At 46.0% G+C, this 13,555-nt stretch overlaps 2 long non-coding RNA genes across 2 annotated transcripts in view; both read right to left on the bottom strand.

Moving 5' to 3' along the window:
* Positions 1–805: 805 nt before the first annotated feature.
* Positions 806–3,316, bottom strand: LOC104875308. Its single transcript, XR_784023.2, has 3 exons — positions 2,956–3,316; positions 2,699–2,856; positions 806–1,507 (listed from the first exon to the last, which is right to left on the bottom strand). It is a non-coding gene; the product is annotated as an uncharacterized LOC104875308 (long non-coding RNA).
* Positions 3,317–5,872: 2,556 nt separating this feature from the next.
* The window catches only part of LOC104875301, a 9,821-nt gene continuing 2,138 nt past the window's right edge, over positions 5,873–13,555 (bottom strand). Inside the window, exons 2-3 of the long non-coding RNA XR_784021.1 lie at positions 6,909–7,012; positions 5,873–6,015 (exon numbers count right to left, since the gene is read on the bottom strand). This is a non-coding gene — a long non-coding RNA (uncharacterized LOC104875301). The remainder of the gene's footprint in view (positions 6,016–6,908; positions 7,013–13,555) is intronic.

The raw sequence follows: 13,555 nt of genomic DNA, 5'->3' as shown, positions 1-13,555 counted from the left end.
AAACTGCTGAACCACACTGCAGCCAAGGCTCGGTCCCAGAAAAGCTGGTTGAACTGACCCATGTTGGGTAGGCCCGGGCTGCCATGCTTTTCAGTTAATGCGAAGTCCAACTGTCAGCTGCACAGTTCTGCCTCTCACTACCCCATTACCCCCAGTGTCTCTGCCCCTCTTTTTTTTTTTTAATTTATTTTTATTTTTTGGTACCAGGGATTGAACTCAGGACCTTGCACTTGTGAGGCAGGCGGCACCACTGAGCTAAATCCTGGCCCTCGGCCCCTCTTCTTAACTCCCCACTTCTCAGACTATGACAACCTAGTCTTATACCTTGCCACACTTTGTTTTGCTTCCTCTGCAAAAATGGGCCTTGTGGTGATTTTAAAATATACCCACGAATTCTTTGATGTTCCTCTCTGCAGAAGGTATAGCCTGGCTGCTGGGTGTGGTAACTACACTCCCTTTTTTTGAGACAGGGTCTTGCCGTGTAGTTTAGTCTGACCTTGAACTCACTATGGAGCCCATGCTGGCCTCCAACTTGCAATAATCCTCCTGCCTCAGCCTCCTGAGAGGTAGAGTTATAGCTGTGTGTTGGCTGAAATTTAGCAGGAAGGTTGGCCTGTGACTTTCAAAACCAGGATCCAACAGATGCAGCTGTTCCTCCCTCCCCACCGGGGTGTACACGGCTGAAGGGGGCACTGGCAGCTGTGTCATAAGAACACCCAGCCCTAAGCAGAGGCCCTCAGGAAAGACTCAGATTGGGTAAGCCGCTCGGATCCCCAACCCGAACATCTGTCGTCTGACACGGGTGCATCCTGGGCTGGGCAGAGGAGCAGCCCCAGCCGTCCTCACCCCTCCCAGGTCCTCCCTCGTGCCCCAGGAGCTGGGGACAGGCCAGGGAGCGAGGGGGCACCATGCTGTCACCCAGTGGCCATGCACTCGGGACTCCCTGCACTTCCGATCACACACAAAGGTAGGTAGAGGCATAGAAAAGTCAAAGAAACATGTCCAGTTGCAGCAGCGACACAGCCCTGCAGGAAGGAAGGGGAGCAGGATCGGGATGGCAGGAGTTGGGGGGCAGCCTAGCTGTCTGCTTCTTTCCCAAAGAATCCAGCCACGCCGCTCTTGGGTGATTAGACATCTTTCCTACATGAAAGTGAAGGAGGTTAAAAAGTATAATTGTGCCTGAGGCTGGAGGAAGAGTATTGGGAATGGAGCTGTGCATGTCCACTGCGGCTGCGGTCCTCTTTGATAGCTGGTCCCGAGGGCCTCACTCCAGAGCCCTGGGAATGGAGAGTTCAGTGGTGGTAAAGAACCAAAGGGTCTGCTCACTGCTCCTCTCTGAAACTCACCGGTCTGGCAAGTCATCCAATGGCGCCAATGTGGGAGCAAATGCTCGGGAACGGCAGCTGTCGTCCCCTGGTAAATATTTTCCTGGTTCCAAACTCACAGATCTTGGGACCACTGCGTAAGGCGCTGAGGGCTTGGTGAATTTAGATTTTTGTCCGTGGGCCTAATGGGATGATGGGGAAGTTTCAGGATATGAAGTAGCTGTCTCGTTTGCTTGTTTTGGTGCTGAGGTTTGGACATGGGGTCTTGGGCATGCTGGACCAGCCCAGTATCAAGGAGCCGTGTCCCTAGCCCTGAGCTGACTTTTAAGAAACATTTATGGCATGAATTTTGCAATTAATCCAGTGATCAAATATTTTTCTATTGAAAATGATAAAGGCTGAAGCAACTCATTTTTCTACATTACCAACATGAAACTGGGACAATGAAAATGAGCATAAAATATGGCAGAGCTGAAGCAATGCCTGGTCTGACTCCCCAGATGTGAGCAACTGGGGGCTGTCCCCTCCCGTTCCTGCACTGCAGGGCCCAAGGGATCGTGACGCCGACCCCAGCACACCCAGAAAGCCATGTGACCCATACATTGCTTTTGAAAAGCACTTGAAATTTTAATTTGGAAAATTTCACATAAAAATGCAGATAGATTTCCTTTCACTTAAAAAAAGTCTGACAAATTTGTATGTTTCAAAAAGCTAGAGGAAAGGAGTTTGAACATTCTCTTCAAGGAAAAATGAATGTTTAAAGTAAAGGATACACTAATGACCCTGATTTGATCACTATATGACACATACACGAACAGAAGCAACACAATGTACCCCGCATTGTACCCCACAAAAAGCCTGTGGTGATGCAAGCCTGCAATGTGTTCAGAAGGCTGAGGCAGGAAAGTCACTGCAAGTTCAAGGTCTGCCCGAATTACATAGTGAGACCCCGTCTTTAAAAACCAAAAACCCAAATTCGATCCCTGGTACCGCCCCCCAAAAACCCCAAACCAGCCAACCAAACAACAACAATAACAAAATGTACCCCACAACTGTGTACAGTTATTTTTTAATTTAATTTAATTTAAGTTTTTTGGTATCAGGGATTGAACTCAAGACCTTGCACTTGCAAGGCAGGCGCGCCACAGAGCCAAATCCCTGGCCCAAGTACAGTTAGTTTATGTCAACTGAGAACTGAAAAAGAAAAACCCACAAGACAAACACAATACAACAAAAGCAAGAAAAGAAATCCTGACTTCTCTGGCTGTCTCAGGCTGTGGGTGGGCCAGAGTCTTGGGTTTCTTCAGTGGGGATCAGGGGTCCCCAAGCCCCACTGGGATCGTTGGGTGTCACCCTCTGGGTTTGCACCTTACCTTAGGCACTGAGTTTGCCCTCTGAAATGCGGCTGTTTACTCTGATGCAGCAGGGACCCTGCGGGGACAGGAGATCCACACCTTCTACAGTGAGGAAAGCTGCCTGGCAGTGTCCGAAGCAGAGATATCCTCAAACTGAGGCTGGCTTCCTCTGTTTACTGTTTAATGACCCAAAGGAAAGGAATTTGGAGCTCTCTAAAATGTTTCAGAGCTGCTATTTATAATCTGCTGTACTTCTGCAGGGAGCTAATACTTACCAGGGAGACCTTCTCACAATGCTCCGAGGCTCCACATCGCCATGGCCGTTCTACCTCCATCACCTTTCCCATTCCACAGAGAGGTCTGAGCTGAGTCCCCTTCCCTCAGGCAGAAAACCTACAAATGGAGGAAAAGGCTGAACCTCTTCCTCCTTGATATAGAGAGATACTTATCAGCTTTGGTGACACTGACTTCACTTTTAATATCACGCAGTCGGTTGTGAATCAATATCTGTGCAATACTTGTCCAGTAAATGTTCCTGTCTGACAATTATTAAAAACAAACAAGCAAAAGGTCTTATTTCCTTAATTCTGCTTGAAGGTCTGCCCATGGCAAAATGATCTCCTCTAATTAGCAGGAGAAAAATATGAATTTGTTTTAGAAAATTCTTTCGCTTGCCAGGAATTTATTCAGTCCAGGTCATTTCATCCACAATATTTTTTAAAGAAAACTTTCAAATCCATGGAAACGTTGAAAGAATGGCTATCTGGATTATACAGTGAACACCTGCTATATTTACTTTATCACATGTCTATTCATTCCTCTATTGATCAATTCTTCTTCCTCCTCCCCACCTCCCTTCCTCCTTCCCTTCTCTTCTTTTATTCCCCTTCCCTTCCTTCTGTTTGCTGGGGATGGAGCCCAGAGCCTCACACATGCTAGGCAAGCACTCTACCATTGAGCCACATCCCTTCCCACCCTTGTTTTTTAAATTCATTTCAAAGTAAATTGTAGATATCAGTTCATTTCACCTCTAATCAGTTTACCATATATACCACTAGAGTTCAATATTTGTTTTTGTTTTTTAAAAACTTATTGGGCTGGGATGTAGCTCCGCGGTAGAGCACTTTTCTAGCATGCATGAGGTTCTGGATTCATAACATAAAGTTTACTAGCAAGTATTTTTAAGTGTGGAGTTCTATGATGGTACATACATTTCCATTGTTGTGTGACTCTCGCCACATCAATTTCCAGAACGTTTTCATTCTTGCCATATGAAATTCTGTACCAATTAAATACTGCCTGCAGCCCCTGGCAACTACTATTCTATTCTCTGTCTCTATGAATTTCCTGATTCTCAGTACTTCATATAAAGAGAGTCATACAATAGTTGACTTTTGTAATTGCTTATTTCACTTATCATTACGCTTTCAAAGTTCATGTATATTGCAGTCCCTATCAGGATCCTCTTCCTTTTTCAAGACTGAGTAATAGTCCATTGTGTGTATGTACCATATCTTATTTATTCATATATCCATTAGATATTTGGCTTTTGTTTTCCTCAAAACTTTACTTTTTTTTGGAGCAGATTTAGATTTCTTCTGCCTTTCAGCAACTGTGAGTAATACTGCTGTGAATGTGGGTATACAAATTTCTGCTCAATTATCTCCTTTCACAACCTTCAGATATTGCCCTGAAGCACATCATATGCTAATTCTGTTTAATTTTTTTGAGGGAGTTACAGAATTTCTTTTTATGCAAAATTTCCTCATAGTAAAATGTACACTATTGATGTGTACCATTTGACAGATTGTGACAAATTGTGTATTCTAGTGAATTCTTTTCTTTTTCAATTCCTCAATATATAAAATAATTTTCCAATCAGAATGGATCCTATGGCTACAATCCTGATAGCAAAAGTGTGGGCTTAGGTGACATCAAGAGCACACTGGCCTTATCACTTCCCAAAGATTCTCTTGCTCCTCAAATCAGGAACTGGCAAAATTATCTTTTTCTCATCCACTACTGAATATAAACACTTCTTCTGCAAGCAACAATAACTTTTAAAGAAGGGTTTTTAAGCAGAAGAATGCATGTTGAATTCAAATTTGAGTCCCTATCTCTTGCCAGGAAGTACAAATCTCTCCCTACATCCAACATGCAGATTTTTCAGTGTTTAAAAAGTTTAAACAGGAGGTGAGCAAAATTTATCATATCGATCAAGAATTTATGATTAAAAATGAAAACAACCATGTAGATAGCCATAGAATTTTTGCTTTCAGCTTAGAAAATGTTATGATTTGTATCTAGATGTCCCCCCAAAGCCTGCTGCCCTTGTGATTGGGAAGTTTCAACAGTGGTTGGATTAGGGTATGTGAATGTGGATTAAGGGTGTAATGCTGAGATTAAGAGTGTGTGAATTAGTCTATTCATTAGCTTAGTTTAGTTCTTGGTCTGGATAATGGAAGCTTCGTTCTAGGTAGAGGTAGCACGAAGTGTTTTATGCGTATCCTTTATGTTTTGGGTTTTCTCACCAAGGAGATAAAATGAGTGTTCCTCTTCCCACTAGCATGATGGGTTATCTATCTTGAATAACTCATAATTAGAACAGTAAGATGATGGATACATCCTGTATGGGATATAAAGAGAGAAGGGAAAGCAAGCTTGCTGGTACTGCTTGCTGCCTTTTGCCTGCCTGTCATGGACTGTTTCTCCTCTGCCAGGTCACCCTGCCTTGAAGCCAACCATGAACTGAAACATCCACAAACTGTGAGTTGAAATAAACTGTTTCTCTTTTAACTTGCGCTTGTCTCGGCAGCAAGGAAAGTAACTAAGTGAAACAATGGTAACATTCTCACTGAAAAAGATGGTGTGGAGAAGAACATTCTTGGATTCCACAGATAGTATTAAATAGTACATCCATTTGCTAATGCCTGGTCAAGTTTGTAATATAAGTAATTTCAGACTACAGAGATTCAGTTCTTGAAATTTTTCTTGCAAACTTGTACACGTGCACCAAAATATATTTGTGCATCATTGTACATTGCGACATGGCTGGCAGTAGCAAAAAATTAGGGGAAAAATTCAATCAGAAGGTAACTGCTAAAATTAAATCCTGATATACCCACACTAACTGACATAATTTGCTTTATCAGCTTGGATGTTAATGAAGTTACATCTTTTTATTTTTTTCCGTTTACATTAGGCCCAAACATCTCTGCGTCACGTTAGTGCCACAGAAAGACCCCAGCCTGTCTTCTCTCCGAAGGCCTTGTGCCCCCCTGAATTGTCTAAGCAGCCTGGGGCCTTCAGTGGTCAGTGCTGCTTCCAAACACCTCCTGGAAAGAGATGGAAGAATCCGATTAGTCTATTAGGGGCCTCATTTGAAGGTCTGTTGCTGCTGTTTGCCATAATATGACTGCTGAAAGCTGCAAATGTAATAAATAAGGCCTAGCATTGCAAAGTAAAGACCGAGAAAGTAAAAAGAGCCATTGAGTCTGTTTTGAAAAAACATAGCTAAAGGTTATCTTACTTATTTTCCAACATAGCTTATCTTGGAAGATATAGATATAAATTTAACATATACTTTCATTGCAACAACCCTCTAATTTCTAGAATAAACAAAGAATGAGTCAAGCACTGGTCTGGTGGAGAGAATAATTTCTCTAACACAATTATTTGATAGCGAACGTTGACAACCTTGGGCTCACACTAACTTTTATAGGGGATGGTGCAGGCCATTTGGGGGGCAGAGCGGAGATGTAGACCCTCCGCCAGTTTTCCTGAGAGCCTCTGACTTGATCCTCTGATATTAAAGTGCTTCTCCTTTTGAAGAACTTATCTTGCTATCATCCTGTTGTTTGCTGTCTTTAATTGTTAGCTGACCCAACACTGCCAGGCACTCATTTGCTTACAGTACACTTCTCCAAAATCACTTTCAATGACCTCATAAAATCCTGCATCTTTTGCAAGATAAGCAATTTTACATTGCAACTGAAATGTATTGTATTTACATTGTATTGTGGGATGTTTATAACATCTGCAATCAGCAAAATTGGCTGGCTGAGTGGGGATAGAAGCTAGTATTTACATGGGGATTAATTTAGTAAGTGGTCAGTTCATTAGTGAATATTTTCCGTGATGACCAATTTCTGCTTCCCTAAACAACTTCACAACTACTGGGATTCAGATAATGATAATAAATAGTTGGGTAACAGAAAAACTTTTGTACCTTATAGCATCATAAAGGAACTAAGTTGCATGTCGACATGGAAAAACATTCACAATGCTTTGAAGAAAAAGCGCAAGTTCCAAGTGCATAGTATAACCACGCCTCTGTGGAATAATAACGAAGGTTAGTACAGCACCGAAAACCAAAACAAGTAAAACAGTCCGGTAGACACTCACACTCTCAGCAGTCCCTTCTGAGGAGTGTGGCAGCCAGACATCCAGCTTGCCAGCCATACTTTTAAATGAGCATTTACTACATCCTCAAATGTGATAAAAGCCAATAAAACTATTTCACTAGTATAATGGAGAAAGGGCCAAAGTCAAAAAAGAAGAAAGAGAGAAAGAGAAACAGGCTGTTACTAGATAGTGTCCAAAAGGCTGCTGCTAGAGTCTTCATTCACTCACTTTGGAGTAAAGATTGTTCGGTTGACACCTGCATTGCCCTAACACCCTCAGGCTCACTTTTAAAACCTCAGGTCGCTCTTTCTAGGAATCTGTTATTTTAAGGTACCGAGTTGCACTTAGGGCAAGGATTGACAGGAATTCTATAGCCGTTCCTCAAAAAGTTCACCGCTGTAGTTGAGAAGAGAAGAAAGTCCTCACTTCGTAGGAACAGCACGCAGACTGCAGTGAGCGCAGCCCAAGGAGACAGTCCGGGCCCAGAGATTCTCCTGGAGAAAAACGCCAGGCCTTATCTGCGGGAAGGGAGATTCACAGTGAGGGCCCATCCGGGTCTTATGAGTTTAAGGAGGACTGTGGATGGGGATCCTCATGGCCTGGAATGGTGAGTCAGGGCCATACGCCAGAGTAGATCGTGCTGCTAAGGGCACAGCTAGGGTTTGAGGCCAGGACCTCTGATGCCACAGCACGCGCTCTTCATGCTTGGGACCCCAATGGACATCGCCGTGAATAAGGGCTGACGACCGCATGTTGCTCGAGAAGAAACACGGCGCATGGCTCTAATCCGCGCGCCTACCGAAGGTGCAGTGTAACCAGGAGGAAAGAGCAGGCCAGCCACGAACGGCACTCGGAGAGAGGCAATGCCAATGGCGCATCCACGAAGTCGCTTCAGTCTCCTGGATCGGAGATGGCCAAGATTTCTGTAGAGTTAGTCTCTCTTCCACTCCTGGAAATAATTGCTTCGAGGTGTAGTAGTGGCATGTGAACTGAGAAGACCTGTCTCTGTCCACCAGCGAATAATCAGAGGTTTGGAATTCATCTGCAACTTTTTAGAAGTTGCTGTTGTTAAACCTTCAGTTATGGACACGAGCTGGACCGCATATTCAATATGTAGGATGAAAGTATTTCATGTATGCTGTGAAACAACGCATCGGAAAAATGCTGTTTGCCCTTACATATGTCACTGATGTATACTGAGTTATTGTTAGAGATTTTGAAATACCTACCATTATAATTTCTCTTGGATTCAGGACCTGTCCTAGAAGACTTCAAAATTTTTTTTAAAAAGGTGTACAGAGTTCAAAAGGACAAAGATCATTTGACCTTCAGACAAAATTTCTTATTCATATTTGTTTACAAAGTAGTATCATAGAAGAATTGACTTTAGTTTTAAAAAGCGGTTTAAGCCGCTTTTTAAATGGTGGTCATCATTAACTACAAATTAAAATCATTTCCCTAATAGAGTGTCTCTTAGATCCACTCTTAGGGTAGTATAGAAATGCAAAACGCTCCCCTGTTATGGAAAATGTCTGGGAGTCACTGCCTTGACAAGTTTTTAAAAAGTATTTTCAACATTCTAAGCTATAGGAAAATAACTCGTGGGTAATGAGCTACAAATTCTTTTTCTCCTTCTTTGCCCTCTACCTTTGAGAATGTGAGATCTTAGCTTTGGACACTGTAATGATTTATAGGCAACACTAAAGCTCTGTGAAAAATAATAATGCGCAGATTTGCTGAGACAAACATCAGAATCCCAAGCATGATTGTCTGAGAACAAACCACTCGATCAGAGAGAGCCCAGCTGGCCACCTGGTCTTCCCATCCATGCAAGATCTCCCAGTTCTAATCATAGCAAATCCTACCAACAGTAACTTCACTTCATTGTGAAAAATGGCCCAGAGGAAAGAAAAAGTCCATTGCTAGCACTGGAAAGTGATGGCATTTATTAATTTGCATGATTATATTTAGATAATTGCATGATTATATTTATATTTAGATTATAATCAGATTCACGGCGTTGATGGCCTCTGGATATACTTAGGAATTCATGTGCACAGATAATTCTCTGTAGCTTGGCACATGTCTTCTTTGAACAGAGATGGCAAGACACCTGGTTTCACACAGTGTTAGGGAAACAGAAAAGACGATTATATTACCATGATTTTGAGGGGGAACAAGGACCTCTGATAAACCAACTGTGCCTAGTAACTGGTAAGGAGGTCTGCAACTGCTCGTTGGTAATAAAAGCTCTCTGGGTTCAGCAAAGTGGCTGCTTTCTCCTAAATTTTTCTTTTAAAAAATCCTCTGTAGTTGACCTTGTCACCATTCTGCAGTGGGGAAAGGGCTCATTCTTTTCAGCTGAGTCCCCTACAGCAATACCAATATCAGCATCACACACAAAACAGACATGTGCTGGTCCTATAGGCAGATGTCACCAGGCTGTGGTGGGCAGGGAGCTGGTGCCATCTTGATGTGTCTGTCCCACATCTCCTTCCTGGGAATATTACTAGACATGCTTGGTTCCAAGTGAAGCCCTAGGAATTACATTGCTCATTATTCTGCTCATGCTCTTCCTGGTAGTCAGTGAAACTCGGACGAGAATACCCTACACAGGATTTGATTGTGATGACACCCGGTGACATGTCAAGCATCTCCAGAGTTCTTAGAGGCTTGGCCTACTGCCACTGAGAGGAGGCCTCTGCTTTCCATTTGGCTTTCTTGAGGCTATTGCAAAAAATAAGCCTCCTAACCAGCCCTAGCTGTAATTCTTACTGGTTGTCTTGGGAAGGTGGTAGCAGCATCGGATGGGGTCTACAGACTCTGAAGAGTCTTTGCTGCCTCAGAAGAACTCAAGGCAACTTGATCTCCAGACCTAGAAAAGTTATACCACTTGTTTAGGTTTGTTGCTTTGAGTTAAAGAAAGCAGGTTATTCTTTATGAAGCATGAACAATGCCAGAAACACATCATTAAAATGGTAATTTAATTGGACTTATTGAGGTAAGAATCCAGACTGCTCAGGTGGCCTGAAAGGGACTGGGATTAATGGTCCTGGGTCTGATCTGAAGTAATTCTGGGGATGTGGAGGAAACTTCACTGCAGATTCAGGACCAAAGTGCAGACCAAAGTGTGCTGATTTTGGACTTCTGTCAAACATTAAACCCACTTGGAAGAGAAAGGTAAAAGTTAAAATAATAGGTAGCGGCTAGCTTTAACTCTGTGATTGCAGGCTTTGCGTTTACGTCTCCCTTCCCAGCAACCTTTCCAAGCCCAAATGGAGTGAAGATCTCCCTCTCTCAAATGCTGTGATCTGATTTTGCGTATCACCAGCAGGTTCACAGTAGAAGTTAAACTTTGCAGCCCTGATGTCACGAAAGTATTCTTTTCTGTTTGCAAAGATAAAATCCCAGCTCATGGCCTGTGACCATACAGTAAAATGTAAATAGCATTTTAATGAGCACCATGGAAGAGAGTGCTGGGCCAGGCGCCCACCACCGAAGGGCTGGATTTAAATGCACTCTGGGTCATAATGAAACTAGTTTGGTGGTCTCAGCCTCCCCAGTAGACATTTTCCCACATTAGGAAACCAGCACAAGATTTCATGCAATTCCACAAAGGACAATTGTAGCTCTGCCCAAAACCAGAACTGGAGCGTGGATGGGGTGACTGGAGGAGAAGCTGGAGAGGGGACGTTCAGAGGCTTCTCAACCAGAAGTTATTTAGAAGGGAAGAGGGACAGATAATAGTGTGTGGATTTTTATTTCTGGCTGAATTCTGCAACCTCAAATGCCAGCTGAAGAGTTGCCCTCATTTCCGCTTCCTTCCCTTTCCAGATCTTCACTCTGAGAGAAGAAACACATTATCCAAAACCCAGAGGAGAACCTTTGTGCTCACCTACCTATCCAGATAACCCAGCTCCGGGGGCCCGGGCTGAGCACCCGGCTCTGAACCAGACTGCATGGGAACAGCCCCTGTGACTTCCTCTCCCACACTCGTTCCAAACGCACCCCACCCTCTCCAACGGGCTGCCCCTCCCCTGCCTTCACCTAGGCACAGTTCAGCCCCACGGGAAGCCTGCACGGTGACCAGCACACACCTCGCGGTCTGTCCTGTGAGTGGGAAACACTCAGTGCCTGGTTAGGCACATCTGATGACCCAGTATCGTTTCACTGTTCTATTTGATGAACATTGAAAAGGCATAAGGGGATAAAACCCAAGACATAAGTTGCTACATGTTTGACCTCACTATACTTCAACGAATACAGGATTCTTCCGTTTCTTTGCTGTTTGAAAAAGAAGACTCCAGCTCTAAATCCCTTAATGATGCTCCCTGACTGCAGTCCTCCATGGTGAATTAAGACACCATTTTTTTCATCCTTGCTTTCCCAAAAATTTGCCTAACCCACCACCTACGTGGACTGATCAGATCTGCCCACTGGTCCCAAGGCATTGTGGGTAGCCATGGGGTGCTAGCATGGGCTCCAAGAGAAGCAGATGGTGCCGATGGCCCCACCAGGGTACACGGGGACCTGGACAGTGCAAGGGGCCTCAGGAACAGTCCCAAAGGAGGACAGCTGCTCCTTCCAACTGCATGTCTGGTGTCCTGGGCAGCTACCACAGGACTCCTGCACATACCTCTTCTCCATCGCACCCTTCTCTTGCCCCTGCCTGCCCTCCAAAATGAAATTTAGCCCGCTGAGCTTCTACTTAAGGGCAGGAAGCACTGCCTGGAGGCTCCGGGCTGCCGGCCCTGAGGAGAAATCCCGGAAGTTGTCCCTCCAGTGCTTCCCTGCAGCAGGCTCCAGTGCCGTGCCTGGAGCCCAGCCACTCTGCCCCAAGGCTGCATTTCTACACAAAGAAGCCTTTAAGGGTGCTGTTGGAGGCCTCCACGCTGGAGTTTTATGTCTGTCAATCTTGGGGGGAAAAGGAGGCCTAATGAAAACGGCGGTGGGAGCCAGCAGCAGGGAATTCCACTCCGGAGGGCAGAGGTCTGCCTCCCAGACCGTGGAGATGCTGAACACTAGGCTCTGGAGGACCCGCGCAACAAAGCGGAGGGAACTGGAGTCACCTGGCTGCTGGACAGCATTAGAGGGACTGGTGCAGGGGGCGCTTGCTGAGGGTGGCGGCTCTTGGCCATGGCCCCGGGTGGTGCCAGCCAAGCTGGGAGAAGAGAGTCCCAGGGAAGGAGGAAAGTTCACCCAGGCCAGACCCGTGGAGAGACCTGCAGGGCCAGGTGCCCACGCTGGAGGGTGTGCAGCAGCCGCGGTGTCACTCCGCTGATTCACAGTTAACAGGAGCGACGACTAATAAAGCCCTCAGCAAGTGACCCTGATAGGCAGGAAGACAGGGAAGCCCTCAGAAGGTGGGTGGGACATTTGGCCAAGAGGCGGCAGGCAAAACAAAGGTAGTGGCCTGTGGGCGGGGTGGGTGGGGAGCCCGCCGTCCAGCAGCTCACAGTCCCGGGCTTGGCTGTGCAGCCCCCGATTCGGGCACTCAGACCAGCGGACCCAGCTGGAGAGCTTCCTAAAATATCCCGGGCCTGATGCAACAGAGCTCAGTGAGGGCACTGCATTGCGATGCGGTGACGACGGAGCCCAGGGTGGGAGCCGGGCCTTTTATGTCTCTGATTTTATCAGAGGCCAAATGAACCCGAGTCCCCAAGGAGCACTGGCGGACGGAGGGAGAGTGGTGAGGAGCTCTGACTCGGAGACCCGCTCTGCCATCCACCCAGCTTCCCCACGCGGGGCCGGGCACGGGGCCAAGCCCAGGGGACCCCTGTGTCACGCGCAGGACACCCCGAAAGTCAAGGAGCAGAGGGAGCTTAGCCAGCCTTGATCTAAGAAAGAGCTGTGCCCCTGGACGATGCCCGCTGGGTCGGAGGCGGGAGCTGGGAGGGGACAGCAGCACAGAGCTACTGAGAGCTGGCAGCGCCCCCGCTGGGCTGAGTCCTCCCAAAATAGAGGGCGCCCCCACCCGGGCCTGCCCAAGGACCCCAAATGCGAGATGCAACTTAACCTAGCCAAGGACCGCAACTCCTCACCCTCCCTCCTCGGCCACTCCACCTTTCTCAGATGGCCAGAGGTGGGGCAGAGGGAGAAAGGCCAGAGTGCTGGCCCCTGGGCCGGAAAGGTGGGAAAAGCGTCCACCTCACTGCTCCCCGTCCCCCTCCGGCGCTCAAAGTGTTGCAAACTGAAAGCCCCCGCTGCATCTTTTCAGCAAGTAATCAGCGCAAGTTGAAAGGCACATGCTGCTGCATTTCTGATCAGATTGTATGTTAAGCAGGAAAATACACCCCCCCTTTTCTCCTTTTTTCCCCCGGTGGCTAAATGCGTGTCTGTTTAAAGAAGCCACCAGGCAGGCAGCGCCTCTCACTTTGTCTTGGCAGGGCACAGCCATCAGACGGAGTGGGAGGAAGAGACATTAACTTCAACAGCTGTTTCTTGACCCCGGCTGTCAGTCTTCCCAAGAAT

Source organism: Fukomys damarensis, unplaced genomic scaffold, assembly GCF_012274545.1.
Source record: "Fukomys damarensis isolate Sample0158 unplaced genomic scaffold, DMR_v1.0_HiC HiC_scaffold_3, whole genome shotgun sequence".
Lineage (NCBI taxonomy): Eukaryota > Metazoa > Chordata > Mammalia > Rodentia > Bathyergidae > Fukomys > Fukomys damarensis.
The sequence above is the reverse complement of the archived record's forward strand: the minus strand, read 5'-3'. Positions and strand labels throughout refer to the sequence as shown.